Below are 15,878 nucleotides of genomic sequence, written 5' to 3'. Positions count from 1 at the left end.
AACCTCCAAAAGTGAAGGAAGGGGATCTTTGCCCCATCCTTTTACTAACAGAAGTGGTGAATTAAACCTTTTGTGGAGGACCAAAACATACTGAAATGAAATGAAATGGCTATAAAACCTAAATTTGGATAAGTTTGAAATTGCTGAATGGTTAAGGTTCTCATTTTAAAGGCAATTAGTTCATTTTGAAAATTTGAAAATTAAACCAGTGCTGACATCTAGTGGTGGATGAAGACTATGACAGCTATGGCTTTCATACAGGACTTGGCAAAATCTGGAAAATTTCTACTTGTAATCTTCAAAGCTCTAAAAATAGAGAATGGCTGTGACAAAAAAGAAAACAATCTGGGCTGCAGACAAAGAGAGACATAAACTTTTTTTGAACTTGCTGGATTACAAGTATTTACTTAATTCTGACTCCAAAGCTATTTGCAGAGAAAAGTAAACTTGTATTCTTGGTCATCATGGAAAATCAGAGACTTATAGAAAGAACATCAAGAAAAATAAATTCCTTTCAAGAGGAGACATATGATATGTTGCAACTAATTCAAACAACAGTGATTTCAAACCACAAAGAAATCCAAAATAACTTTGAAAATATAAACCAAATCATCTCCAATTAAACTTTACAACAAAAAACATCCCAGAAAACAACAATAGAGAAGGAACAGATAAAACAGATAACTGAATACAAATTTGAGGATAGAAACTTAAAGATGGAACCTAACAAAACAAAGAAGTATGATTTAACCCAAGTGGAAAAGAAATTACAAGAAATACTGCATTTGGAAAAGACAACTTATACTTTAACACCACAAAACAAATTTGAGGATAAGAAAAAAGATTGGACAAAATCGACTGCAGAGATATCAGGAAAAACACTAGAACTGAAGAGACAAAAAATGATAAAAAAACAGAGAGAAAAAGAAAGAAAAAGATTTTCAACTAACATGAATGGGTAAATGCCTCTTACAAAGATATTGTACTTGACTTACCTTTTATATCTACAGTAACACCAGAATATGGAAAGATTCTTTGATTCAGCAGAACATATATTGATTAAGAATGATACTGGGCAAAAGAAAAAGGCTAAAGTGAAAATTAAGAAAATAGATGATGGGACCTATCAGAGAGAATATTTTAAAAAGAAATATCTGTTTAAATATGGTTAAAGAAATAGAAAGATTTTGGATATGAATTTTATTTTAAGAGGGAAGAGCCCCTCAAATAACATAGTATTTTCTTTTTCTTCTTTCTTCTTATTTTATTTCTTGATATGAGTAATATAAAAGAGTTGGAATGGCTTATATAAAGGAAATGTTTTAGACATTTAAAGATGATTGGCTTTAAGAAAATTACAATGGATTAAAAATGTTTTGAATAAGAGTTAAAAGACTAGAGGAATATATTTATTAAATGCAATATTTAAAGATTAAATATATTTTTAATTATGGTAAAAAGAATGGAAAAATTTGGAAATAAATATGTATTAGCTTATAGGAAACATGGATTTTAAGTAGCACACTATCCTTTTATTTTTCTTTATTCTTATTCTTTTTTTATTTTTTAGTCTTATTTATTCCTTAAGAAAGGTAAAAGTATTGGGATGGCTTACATGAGAAAAATAGACTTAAATATTTAAATGTAATTAACTTTGAGAAAATCTTAACCAGTAAGAATGTTTTGAACATTGTGGGAAAAACAAATGTAAACAAGAACTGTAAACAGGATCTATGATGAGGCAACCAGAATGACTTGATAGAAAAGAAATATTATATTGATGTGATTGTTATCTGTAGAAATATTAGAAACTTTTTCATACTTAATCATTATTTACCAACAAGAATTGTATTAACTTAAGGTTGGTAAAAGAGAACATTATGGGAAAAAGATGGAATCAAGTAAAGTTATGTGGATTATAGATTATAGAAATCAACTGTTAGTGAATGTTTTTTAAATGTAAATGCAGACAACACACTGTTTACCAAATATTAAGGTGACTATGTTAAAAAATCAATAAAACATATTTTTTTTTAAAAAAACAACAAAGTAGCTTTGGGGAATTATATCTGAAGAATTGCACAACCCTAATGAAAATCACCATTATTTATGTACAGATTTATTGTGAAATAAATAAATGCAAGAACACATCTGCAAACCTGCTACCCAGGTTCGCAAACGCTGGGTGTGCTTTAATAGCATATTCAAAAATATTGTCTTAAGGAGAGCCCTGGAAAAAATCCACAAACACAATGTGAAATTTATTAAAGGGTGAAACTGTATATAATAATCATGTAATAATTCTTCAAAACCTATAAAGAAGAATATTAGTAGCTAGGGTTGAAACGTGGTGTTATCTGAGCTTGGCTGTTTTCTTGCAGACATCAGTGCTAATAAGGAGTGGGATTTGCTCTCAATTTATATTCTAGTGGCTTACCCTGTCAGTGTTAGTGGGGGCGGTCTTAGAGGTTCTTTGGTTGGGCTGTTTACTATTGGATTGTTTGACAGTTTTTTGGTTGGTTACTTGATTGTTGATCTGATGTTAATCTTGGAGTTAATCTATGTTTATCTGGGTGCTGACTGATTGTGGAGAAGTGCTTAGGTCTTTTTGTTCCCTTTTTAGCTTGTTGATTGTCTCTTTTGAACAGTATGTTATTTATGTCTATGTGTCTGTTGATGGCCAATTGTGAGAGTGCTAGGTTTCTAGAAATTCCCTAGCATTTTTGGATTTGGTTTGGTTTAGGATGGTCAGTTTTCCAATTGAAACTATGGTTAAATCTGCCCACATATTATGAAATTAAAGTTTTGATCATGTCTTCTGACTGCTAGTTGGTGTTCATGGATGCGTTCTGCCAATCTTCTTCCTGTTTGTCCTACATAGTGGCTTTTGCAGTCATTAAACTGTATGTTTTAGATGACTCCTGTTTTTTCTTCTGGGCTGCTGGGTTTTTTGGTGTGCTTAGGGTGTTTTGAAGGACTTTAGTTGATGTGTGCTATGCTGTTTCCATGTGGTTGTGGTAGTCTGTTAACAGTTTAATTTTTTTATCATAAAATAACTCCTTAAACCAGCTTCACGATACAATAAAGCCCTCAAGGTTTTTTTCAAGCAAATCAAGTCAGCTGTACTGTTTTTCTTTGTCTATTCTTACTGCCTCATTTGATACTTTCAATAGCCAGAAGCAGAAGCCTCTTTCAACATGTCCAGCCATCTTCTTTATGTGCAGAAATCTCTTTTGAATATTGGAAGTATTATTTGTTTGTAAGATTTGTGTATAAGCCAATCACATATACTCCAGTTTACATCAGCAAAATATTATTAAAACCTAATGGCTTAGGTAATGTACAGGATTTTGTTAAGGAAAATCCATTGCCATTTTATCTTGGTCAATAAAATTACATTGCTTCATGGTATGAAGCACTTCATTGAGACAAGGCCACTCTAGTCCAGTAGGTTGTGGATTTCCATGGATCATGGCCTTTATCTCCAGTAGATCGTGAATGCCTTTTTTTTACCAAGATACATGTGTTTATTTATTTAAATATAATCATCCAATAGCTTATTTATGTGCTTTGTTATGGATTTAACTGTGAAATTTTAACAGCTTTTAGTCTGCATGGTTTATGAACACAGACAAATATAAGCAAAAAAATTAACATGGACAGCTTCCAAAGAGGATATACTGGCTGAATTTATAATGTATCATCTATTTCAGTTCTCTGTTTTTAATACAACAGATACTGAAATCCTTTTCTCTGTAGGTTGGATTTCTAGAAGAGTGGAGCTGGGGACACAATCAGTCAGACTACTGCATGTCTATTTATTTATTTGATTTAAAATAGGATTTTTAAGGACAGGTATGCTTCCAAGTTTGTGGAATGGAAAGCAGAGGGAAGGGAAAGGATAATCATGGTAAAAGCCATACCTTCTAAGATATTAAAAGATCCCCATAAAATATTGAAATTGATTCCAATTCTAACTGGATTTCCACTTCCCTTAGGCAAGAGAAAGCTTGGTTAACTAAACATTTTAGGGTTATTAGGCAGAAATCAGGACCATTGACAGTTCCCAAAAAAATCTCTGTGGGGTAAGCTAAAAGACAAGTTCCTTAACGTTTCAAACTTATCTCCACTTTCTTAGAACATTTTAAATTGGCTATGTTTGCTTAAACAAAGTTAAAGACCTGCTGTATTTCCACAATATGCAAAGTTTGCTAGACTTTGGTCCGTTTTTATTTTTGTGGGTCTTAGTATGTTGCACAAATCCATCCCATTTGGTTAGTTTATGATTCAGTGTATTACACAAACTAGAAAATTGGTTAATTTAGTAACCAGTTTAGTTGTAGAAATACAGTCATTATGTGCTTTGCTTCTATAATGCAGAAGGAAGAGATATAATACTGGGAAAATATTCTCTGAATTCAAGAAAAGCAGAAGGGCAGTCCTCAGACTGGGAGGCTATAGGAGACAACATTGAAGATTTCTCCTTAATGAGGCACTTTGGCTTCTCTCTTCCTCATTGTCAAGCTGCACACAGCTGGACAAGATCAAGGAAGCAAGAAGTACACATATCTCAGTAAGGTTTCTTTAATGCTGGTCAGCAGTAAATATGAAGTCTTACTTAGAAACAGAAATTTCCCATCTTCATTTTCAATGAACTAAGGCAGAGTATCTTTAAGCAATTGAAATGCTCTTTTCCTTTGCTAGATTTCCTATAATCTTTCATACTGAGGGCAATAGAAGAACTAAATCCTGCTTTATAAATAGTTGATACATCATGTACAGTAACTTCATTATTTGACTGAACTATGCTTAATTGAATAAACAAACCAGCTGTATTAGTATACCATTATTATTAATAAACCATAAGTTATAAATCACAGTGTCAGGATTTATTATATATACTAAACCCCAATTGAACAATTCCCACTGTGGTTTAATGCAATGTGTGATCCCATATATTATGTGGAAATAGTTGCATAGTAATCTATTGCTTCCTTGTTGCATGCATTCATTGGTAAAAATGCTCATTGTATATTTTGATAACTCATTATTTTCATATAACAATAATGTTCACATATTAAATCCACATATAAAGTCTATAAAAAGGCTATATTCCTTGGAGAAAATCATACATATAAGGAAAAATAAAATTTCCTGGTGGTTCTATATGGTTTGTATTTGCCAAATTCTAATTTTCATCAATGTTGTGTCTGATTAAACTCTTTTTCTATGAAAAAGCTACTAAAATACTTCTATTGAATACAGATTATGGCAAATTCAGTCTAGTTCACATACTTATTTATTTATTTATTTATTTATTTAACTTATATACTGTTAAACTATTAAATGAAGTATCTCACTCATATCATTAACCTTTAATACAATTATTTTAACCTTTCCAAATATTCAAGAAATTCTATTTGCTGATATCCCTTTTTGAGTATGATTTGGAAAACTATTCCAATATATAATCTTCTATTTTTTAATTTCTTTATATAAATGCTAAAATGTTTTAATATTTTTAACTGTTCTTAATTTAAAAGCAAGTAATTAAAAGCATTTCTCAAACAAATTGCATGATTTAACAAACATGTCTTTGGTGCTTGCATTTTGTTTGATTAAATATATCATTGTTCTTTCTACAACTATTATGACAATGTAATAGCAGAAATCAATGGTGGTTCTTTCTATATATGAAGAGTTTTCTCTTTATCCATTTTGAAAATGTTTGCCTCTACACATCAAAAAGTTGGGACAGATAGGTATGTTAAGGCTCATAAGCTTCATAAGATGCTCATGCCTGTGGTATATATTACAATAGTTTGATACATTTTATAGTAAAAGTATTTTGTATGCTCCCATTATTTTCATTAAATGTATCTAAGCATGAATATATTCTCCACTTCAAATGATGCTTACTCATGTGCAAAGGCATCTTGAATTTGGGCTAATGGAAGCTATTCCATTATTGGCAACAGGAGCCAAGGAAGTCCTACAAGGGAATAATCAGCAGGGAGTTTATTCTGTGGGGCTATTAAACTGGAGCCTGCTGTGGAAATGATCAATGCAATCTGCAGAGCCAGCAGAAGTGCAGCTGATAAGTAGAAACAAAAGATTCTAACTTGCCTATGGATTTATATGATGAAGCCATGACCTCTTGTCAAAAGCATCTTTTGGGGACAAGAAATCAGCAAAGGAAAGCCGTTACAACAATGGTTTAAAAATATAGTTAAAGCAGAGACAAAATAACATGGCTGGCAGTAATTGTTACATTTTCAAATCAGAATGGACAGATTTAGTTGAAGCAAATTACAGAGGCAGATGTGACATCAATACTTGGAAAGATTCCATAGGGTAGCATATAGCAATTCTTCTACAAACGTCTTGAAAACAATGTATGTAGTGATTACCAGAAGAAAACATGGATTTATTAAAAAGACATCATAACAGACTAATCTTATTTCATTTTGATTATATAGGTTTCTTAATGTATTGTGGGAATGCTGTGGATATAACATATCATTACTCCACAAAGCAGATGACAAAGTATCTGGACTAGCAAACTTGTTAGTATGGCCTAAACAGCAAGCCTTGTAGGTGGTTCTACAGCTGGTGTGGCATCCTTATTCAAATGTGCATCAGTTTTTCTTCATGAAATTGGAGTACAATATCAAATAGGGTCAATAGCATTCAGTCCTGAACCTTGGACTTCTCAGTATATGCATTAATGATCAAGAAGTAAAAGAAATCTACATATAACATAAAACTAGGAATATAGCTAAAACCCTAAAAATAAAAAACAAAAAACAAAATTCAGTTTTAAAAAATTAAAGATACAGAAATAATAGAATGAAAATTAACATAAAAAGTGTATGTATTTTTGTGTAGGGAAAAAAATAAATGCACCAGTATAAGATGGGGAACACCTGGTTTGGAATTATTACCCCTGAAAAGAATTTTGGAATTATGCTTAATTATAAGCTAAATAAGAATGAGAAGTTTGATATGGCTAATAGTCAAATGCAATTTAGGCTGCTTCAGCAGAAACGTATGTTTCAAATTACAGGAAATAATGGTTCAATTTCATCTGATGGATCAGATTTATCTTCAATAACACATCAATTCTGGACATATCTTAAGGAAGATTAAGTAAAAATGGTGCAGGTACATCAAGGTCTTGCAAGAATGACTGAGCAGATTAAACTTGAGAAAAGCCAACAGACATGGGGACAGATGGGGAATATGATGATCTTCAAGTACAAAGAAGAGTTATCATAAAGAGGGTTGAGATTTATTTGGTATCATCCCAAGGTGATTAGTGGTTAAGTTGTAGTCAGATCTAGGTATGGAACTCTTTCAAATGATGAGATTATTTCCACTACAGTGGAAGAAATTATCAAGGGAGGAGCTGAGGTCCACTTCATTGGATGTGGCCAAAGATGGAAATCAATCTAATAACAATGCTTTAATTTGGATGTTTGTACTGAATGGAGGTTAGAATTTAATGACTTAAATCAGAGGTCCCCAACCTTTTGGGCACAAGGGACCGGTTCCATGGAGAGAGGTTTTTCCGCAGACCAGAGGATGCATGGTTTTGTGTGCTGCCTGAATCCTGTGGATGGGGCTTTCCTTGTTTGTATGGACCACTTGTTGGCATGTCGTGGCCTGGTACTGGTCCATGGACTGGGGGCTGGGGACCCCTGACTTAAATGGCCCCTTCCAAATCTTTGGGTGACAAAATAAACACATTTAGGCATAAATAAAACTGCAGCGTTCTGTAAAGTTGTAAAGCTGAATGCAAAGAAGCTATTCCGATCGTAATTGCATCTTTCATGGCATTGTGGTTTGACTTTTTAGAGATTAGACTCTGAGCTCAGTTGAGGAGAAAACATAGTCTTTATCTCTTTATGAAAGAACCTGTCTAGTAGGTATTTAACGTACAGAGTGAGGACCACGAATACAATTGGGCACAAGAAATCTGTTTTATTAGGATAGCTAAAGATATTTTCTGAAAAATTATGCATTAGGATCTGTTCATTTTTACATAACAGCATGATCAAAAATATTGCTTTCATATTTAAATTTGAATATGCTAACCCAACAGAGGAAAAAATAAACCAATAAATATAGAAAGTCCTGCTGAGTGAATTCATCTGTTATAGTACTATTTTTAATCATTGTTAGTGCAAGCCATGTGAAAATAAGCTAAAAAAAACAAATCCCAGAAGCATCAAGCAAATGAAATTGCTTGTACTCAATTTTCTCCTAAAATACTGGAAGATTGCTCTCAGATGTATAACTCCACTCTTCATTAAAACTGGAATCAGGATAAGTATACAACTGCCATATTCTCACAACATTACAACTTATGCTTATCTCTACTGCCAATGAGAAGTTACAGACTTCCAGGGAATGGCAAACTACTGTTCCCAGCAACAACTACAATGAGCATAGCTAATATTGCAGCAATTTCCATATGCTCTATTCCTGTATACTTAAGGCTGCAACTGGAGTAACATACAATTCTTTGTATGACCAAACATAAAATCACACTCTAAGACAGATCTCCTGAACTTAATAAATAATTAATTATAGATACAGAAATTTAATGTTCTAATTCATTAATTTTCACAGAGTTGGAGGGAGCCTTTTAAAATATCAAATCCAACCTTCTGGAAGAACCAAAATCAAAGTGTTCCAGGTTCATGATTGCTAACCCCTACTTGCCCTGCTACAATGAGGGGGTATCTGTTTACTCTTCTGACTGATTGGTTCCACTATCAAACTGCTCTTATTATTTTCAAAAAGACAAAGTAAATTTACTTTCTCCAATTTAAATTTCTGCCCTACATCCTAGAACAACAGAAAACAAATCTTGACTTTCTTTAATATGACATTCTTTTGAATTTTGAACAGTGCCTTCTGTCTTCTGTTCTCCCAGTTAAATATTCTCAGTTGTTTTCATTCCTTTTCACGGGATCTCATTTCCAGTCCCCTGATCATTTTTGCTCCCTTTTCTGAATCTGCCGGTTCTTCTGAGTGCTGCTTAAAGTGTGGTGCTCAGAACTGCCCACAGTGTTTAAAGTTAGGGTTAATGAGCACAGAATAAAGATTAACCATTTCTTCCCGTGATATGAAAACTGCATTTTTACTGATACAACCTAAAATTATATTTTTCTTTAAAAAATCCATATAATACTGCTGACATATTCATTTATATTTATATTCTATGCAACCAATTACTATTCCAAAAACTTTTTCATAACTCTTATTACCAAGCTTCAGAGACTCCATTTGTGCATTTGATTTACTTGTTTCTAAGCGAAGAATTTTGCATTTATTTCTGTTAAGTTCCATTTTGTTATTTTCAGCCCATTTCTGTAAGCTATTGAGCCAAACAATGCTCCTTTTGGAGAATATAATGCTTATCATTCTGTATAAGAGCCTTGGTGGAGCAGTGGGCTAATGCCTCCTTAAGTAACACCAGCTGCCTGCAATTAGTGCAGGTTCGAGTCCCACCAGGCTCAAGATTGACTCAGCCTTCCATCCTTCCGAGGTAGGTAAAATGAGGACCCAGATTGTTGGGGGCAATTAAGCTGACTTTGTAATAATGCCGCTTGGGGGGGGGGTGAAAGCCCTAATAAGCAGGCATATACATAGAATGAAGGCTATTGCTAAGCACATTGATTTGTGCTTTAGATTGTAAGCCGCCCTGAGTCTTCGGAGAAGGGCGGGATATAAATGGGATTAAAAAAAAAAGACATGCTTCCTGATATACTTGTAGTTACGCTGTTCCCCGGTGAAAAGGAGAAAAAAATATTATCCCTCTTTCTCCTGCTTCTAATGCACGCTGTCTGTGTCTGGCTGTTTCCCCAAAGTCTGAGCTATTGGAACAGGGAATAATTTCTTGTCATCCCAGATACAGTAGAGATGAGGGCATGATACCATAACTGATCACACCAAATTAATTTTTCTTAGTCACCTTGCAGTGAGATGGGTGGCAAACAAATTTAATAAATAAATTTCTTAATAATTCCATTTCCTTGATCGTCTTTCTTGCTGGTCAGCATCAACTGATCTTTTTGTTCTTTCACCATCTGAAGAAGAAAGTTTTCAATAACACATTAGGAATTTCTCGAATGACCATGCTTGAGAAAGTTTGTTTCCCAAGAAGGGTTGATATCACTGAAATCTGCTCTCGTCATTTCTACCTCATCCATTTTTTAAAGTTCTTCAGTTTCCTTTGGGAAAACTTCATTGCACAGCAATATATATATAGAGAGAGATAGGGTTCTAAATCTTCACGAAGACTAGAAACAGGTCTGACTTCGTAAAAGGCCCACATGTGACTGTGGAGGTTCTCAGTCATCCAGGTCATGGTTGTCCCAAAGGTGTTTTTTCAGGAGGCAACTGGATTTTCTTGTTTTTCTTTGAAGACATTTTGCTTCTTCAGCTCTGACTGCATGGTGGGGAATGGAAGAATTTATATTCCTTGCAGACAGTTAGGCATTGCATTCTTTTAGAGAGTCTTTGAGGCCAATTGGAAGTTTACCTGTGTCTTCAGTGTCACCTGAGAAGTGCAGGTGTGTGTGGAGCTTCTTGGCTGCAGGATGTTTTCTGCCCTGTGTTCCTTCACTGTTGAAGACAGGCACAGGCCTTTGGGGGATGAGTCTGTGTTGTCTGCATCTGAAACTGAAGTGTAAATGGTTCCTGTAGTCTGCAATGTTTTCTGGAAATCCATTCATTTCCAGGAGTATACATGAGTATGAATGGATTTCCAGAAAACATTGCAGATTCTCAGTTTAAGACTTACAAAAGAACTAGAACTGTGCTCCAGAAATCTATCATTTAGGCATGCAAAGGAGACAATTCACAGTATTCAGTTAACTCACCAATAGTCTGAGCCCTCGCTTTTATATTTGCCAAATTTGATCTAGTACATTCCCCTCTTTTGAAAGGGAGGTTCAATGACATATCTGTATAAGAACACTTAAGCTGATGTGTCTTGGAAGCAATTGGATCAATATTGCATGTACATTTTTGTTCTGCCTGTTATTACATTGGCATAAAGACTGAAATGCACCTCTTTTACCTGTACCAGACTCTGTAAAACAGATAGCAATTTTATATTATCTCCCTTCAGAGACACCTCAGACATGACTTTTTGGAAAGTAAGTGGATCGTTCTCAGTCACCACTGCTATTCACTGTAAGATAGTGGTGTAGCCTTGTTTTGTGTAATCTCTCCCTTTTCAAAAAAGGTTTAGTTGTGTTGATGTTGTAGTCAACTTTGGTCACTAGCCACAATAAAGTATTGTTAAAAGTAATATATTCCTTTGCTCATTTTAAACCATATACTATCTATGGTATGATAATATGCATTCATTTGGATTTCCAAGCAAATACTTTTGACACACAGTGTAACAACTCCTTAATCCTAATCCTTCTTTATTAAACTCAAGGAAAATCTTTGGATAAATATAGTGGAAATAAAATGTAGTTTTCCATAAAATTAGGTGTATTTCTTGTTACGTATTTACTTTATGCTTACTTACAATTCTATTTTTACCTTTTTTCCCTAAAAAATGTAAGCCATCCTGACCACTATACATAAGAAGGAAAGTGGTTATGTAAACAAATATTTTCCACGGTTCACCATCAACATTTTCCCTGGACTACCATCAATTTGGTAATAGCTTTTGGTCTCAGTGAGTAGCCAACCCCAGGCTATGCTCTACACATAACAAACCACAGATTCAGGTAAAATTCTATTAGAACACAACATGAGAAAAAGTAATTACTAGCAACTGCATGCCACATTGTCCTAGGTCAGATAATACAAAAGTGGGGAGGCCTCATCTAGGAAGAAAAAGAAGTTAAAACTAGCAGCCTAATACTGTATAAAAACACAGCAATCGATATTATTTATTTATTGAATTTATTTTCACTATTAATTAATTATACAATTAAAAATATCACTATATTCTTCAGCTTTTTAACTAAGATGGGAACTATATACACCACAGCCAAATTATAATTATACTGAAATCTTTCTAAAATGAAATGAAATGAAAGTCCTCAGAATGTGTGGCTATCCCAAGTGGGCCTTCATCAAATCCCCCAAAAGACCCAACAGGAGCTCCTCCATAACAGACAAAGAAGAAAATGATAAACAAAACAATGTTGTCATTCTATACATTGCAGAAATATCAGAAAAGCTCAGGAGGAACTTCAGCCAACACAACATACGTACACACTTCAAATCCATGAATAGAATAAGGCAGAAGCTTGTCCATGCCAAGGATAAAACACCCAGACACAAACTGAGCAATATGGTATATGTGGTACAATGCAATAAGCCATGTGCAGATCTGTACATTGGGTAAACAAAACAACCACTTCATAAATGCATGGCACAACATAGGAGAACAAACCCATCAAGACAAGATTCAGCAGTCCATATGCATTTAAAAGACAAGGCTACTCTTTCAAAGACAGCAAAGTCCACATTTTAGACAGAGAGGACCACTTGTTTGAAAGAGGGGTCAAAGAATTGTCAGAATTGAACAGCCCTCTCTCAACAGAGGGGGAGGATATGACATCATCTACCTCCAGTCTATAACACAGTCCTTTCAGCAGTTCCAAGATGGAGAAATGGGGAGTCCAGGAAGGCAACATGGATCCCCTGAAGAAGCAAGCCAACCGGACTTCAGCAACCGCTGTGCCTACTCTGCTGATCAGTCTGACTCTGGGGTGGGCCAACCTGGAGAGGCCAGCCAGAGAGCTTCTAATCCCCTTGACTCAGGAGCACCAAGGGACATGGGTCTACCCAGCCCACTAGGTAAGCTGGTAGACCACAAGGTGACTGGAACTCCGAGACGTTCCACTAGGGCACACAAGCCTTCTTCATATCTTGCTGATTATGTTGTAAAATAAAGATCTATAATGTTGTTGTATTGCAACTTGCCACTGTACTACAGAAACTAGCATTATGATGTTAATTGTCGAGTGTACTGTCAATGAAGGCCTATTCATTCAGATGCTATGATGTTAACTGTCTAGTGTGCTGTCAATGAAGCCTTTCAATTCAGATGCTGTAAGTTAACCTTGTAACCTATATGGGTTCTTTTCCTATTATTATTGTTAAAGATTGTTTTGATAATGAGTCGATAATTGCATTAAGACTAACTTATGCTATAATATTTTCTGATCTAAGAGGGAAGGAGTGTTATGTATTGGGCTCCTTAGTAATACCACGTGGGTTGCTGGAGCAGCTAATGGCTCTCTAGCAACCCAGACTACAAGTCTCCAGTGCTGCTATTGGCTATCCCTAGGTGGCAATGGTTGCTTCAAATCTATTGGCTGCCGCCTAGGGGCTAGACTATATATTGTGGCTAGTTACAGCCAAAGTCCCAGTTCAGATTCTGCAAGCAATAAACCATGAGTTTTCCTGAATTCACTTGCCTTTTCATTCCTGCACCAAAGAACCCGCAACACAACAGGTTATGGCAACAGTATTCTGGCATGTCAAATGTGTACTGCTAGTGAAGGGCATGGAGCATGGTTCGACCATTAATTCAGAAGTTTACTGTGAAATGTTACAAAAACTCAGACGAGCCATCCATAACAAGCATCAGGGCATGCTGACTTCTGGTGTGGTGTTGGTTCACGATAATGCTTGCCTGCTCATCACTAGATGCACCCAAGCATGTTTGAAACAGTTCTGTTGGGATGTTTTTGATCACCCCCATCCCAGCTCAGATTTGGCACCGAGTGACTACCACCTCTTCAGGCACATGAAACAGTGGCTTGCATCACATCGCTTTGACAATGACAATGCATTTCACAATGCTGTTACAGGGTGGCTTCATTCCCAGGTGGGAGATTTTTTTGCAGAAGGAATTTCAAACCTTGTAAGACGTTATGAAAAATGCCTCAATTTGAATGGCGATTATGTCGAAAAGTAATATACTGTAGTTTCCAGCGTATAAGACAACTTTTTAACCCATGAAAACCTTCTCAAAAGTCAGGGGTTGTCTTATACGCTGGGTGCTGAAACTTTAGGGACAGGGCTGTCTGGAAAACCTGGAGCGGATCTTCCATTTAGTCTGTGCAGGGAAAGCGGGACCAATTGGAGAAGAAGCTGCAGTCTGTGATTTTTTACAGGCTGGGGTCTGGGCGTCTTTCCTTTTAAAGTTGAAGAGCAGCTGTCTGCTCTATCCCAACTTGAAAGGCAGGTGGGGAATTCCGCAGCCAGAGCAGCTGCTTAGCTCTAAGGACACATTTGACTCAGGAACTGGGCGGGCTGGCTGGAAAACCTGGAGCGGATCTACCATTTGGTCTTTTTTAAAAAAATCAATGTGCTTAGCAATAGCCTTCATTCTATGTATATGCCTGCTTATTAGACCTTTCACCCCCCCCCCAAGCAGCATTATTACAAAGTCAGCTTATTGCTCCCAACAATCTGAGTCCTCATTTTACCTACCTCGGAAGGATGGAAGGCTGAGTCAACCTTGAGCCTGATGGAATGCGAACCTGCACTAATTGCAGGCAGCTGGTGTTACTTAAGGCTCTGTGCAGGAAAAGCTTTAGAGTGAATTAGGAAAAGTGAAAAAGTGAATTAGGAAAATAGGAAATGGTTGCTGGAATTGGGTATGTGTAGTTTAACAAAGAGAAGGGTGAGGGGTGACATGATAGCAGTGATCCAATATCTCAGGGGCTGCCACAAAGAAGAGGGAGCCAAGCTATTCTCCAAAGCACCTGAAAGCAGGACAAGAAGCAATGGATGGAAACTAGTCAAGGAGAGAAGCTACCTAGAACTAAGGAGAAATTTCCTGACAGTTAGAACAATTAACCAGTGGAACAACCTGCCTCCAGAAGTGGTGAATGCTCCAACACTGGAGGTTTTTAAGAAGAGACTGGATAGCCATTTGTCTGAAATTGTATAGGGTTTCCTGCCTTAGCAGGGGGTTGGACTAGATGACCTCCAAGGTCCCTTCCAACTTATTATTATTATTATTATTATTATTATTATTATTATTATTATTATTATTATTATTATTATTATTATTATTATTATTATTATTATTATTATTATGTTTAATCCACTTGCACTGTTTTATGTTTACATGTTTGATGACAAACAGCCTTATGTTTATAAGTGACAGTTTTCCTACTAAGTACCTGCATGTCATAAGCATTTGAATTAAAATTACCATATTAAAATCAAATCTGATGTTTTTTAATTTTTATTTGGTGTGCGTTGGAAGAGGGGTAGTCTTATATGGCGAGTATAGCCCAAACCCTATAATTTAACAGGAAATGTAGGGGGTCGTCTTATACGCCCAGTTGTCTTATACACTGGAAAATACAGTAATGTTGTAGTTTTCTAATGTGTATAATAAAAGTTCTGTATCTGAGAGTGTCTGTCATTGATAATGAAACAGAGGTTTATTTCCGAATTGCCCTCATCTATCTGTCCAGTCATTACCATCTATAGAGATCCTTTTGAATATGCCCTCCTTTTTGTCAGATGAAAAGGGACCTGCATATTTATTTTATTTATTTAATTATATTTATATACCGCCCTTTCCCGAAGGACTCAAACCAAGGACTCAAACTTCCTAAACCATGGAATCCTCCAGGAACAGCATTTAGCCTCACTGACGTGCATATGAAAATCCAGAATCTAGAAAATAGCATCTTTCACCCTAGTATAATTGCTAATTAATTTTAGTATTATGCTTAAACCATGTCTTTAACTATTAAATTCAAAAAAATATTTTGACATTTTTCTTAAATGATTTGAGCCCAAGCCAGAGTAGAAAGCTGGAGTGTAACTGAAACTTAATGATTTCGGGAAGTGAGAGTGGCAAAGGC

The 15,878-nt window shown here is 35.4% G+C and overlaps 1 protein-coding gene across 1 annotated transcript in view; it reads right to left on the bottom strand.

The window, feature by feature from the left end:
• TPH2 (tryptophan hydroxylase 2) overlaps positions 1-15,878 on the bottom strand; it is a gene marked incomplete at its 5' end in the record, with an annotated part of 114,987 nt that overhangs the window by 13,025 nt on the left and 86,084 nt on the right. The window lies entirely within an intron of this gene.

Source organism: Vipera berus (genome assembly GCF_964194415.1).
Source record: "Vipera berus genome assembly, chromosome: 6".
NCBI lineage: Eukaryota > Metazoa > Chordata > Lepidosauria > Squamata > Viperidae > Vipera > Vipera berus.
This window is presented reverse-complemented; position numbering and strand designations above follow the sequence as displayed.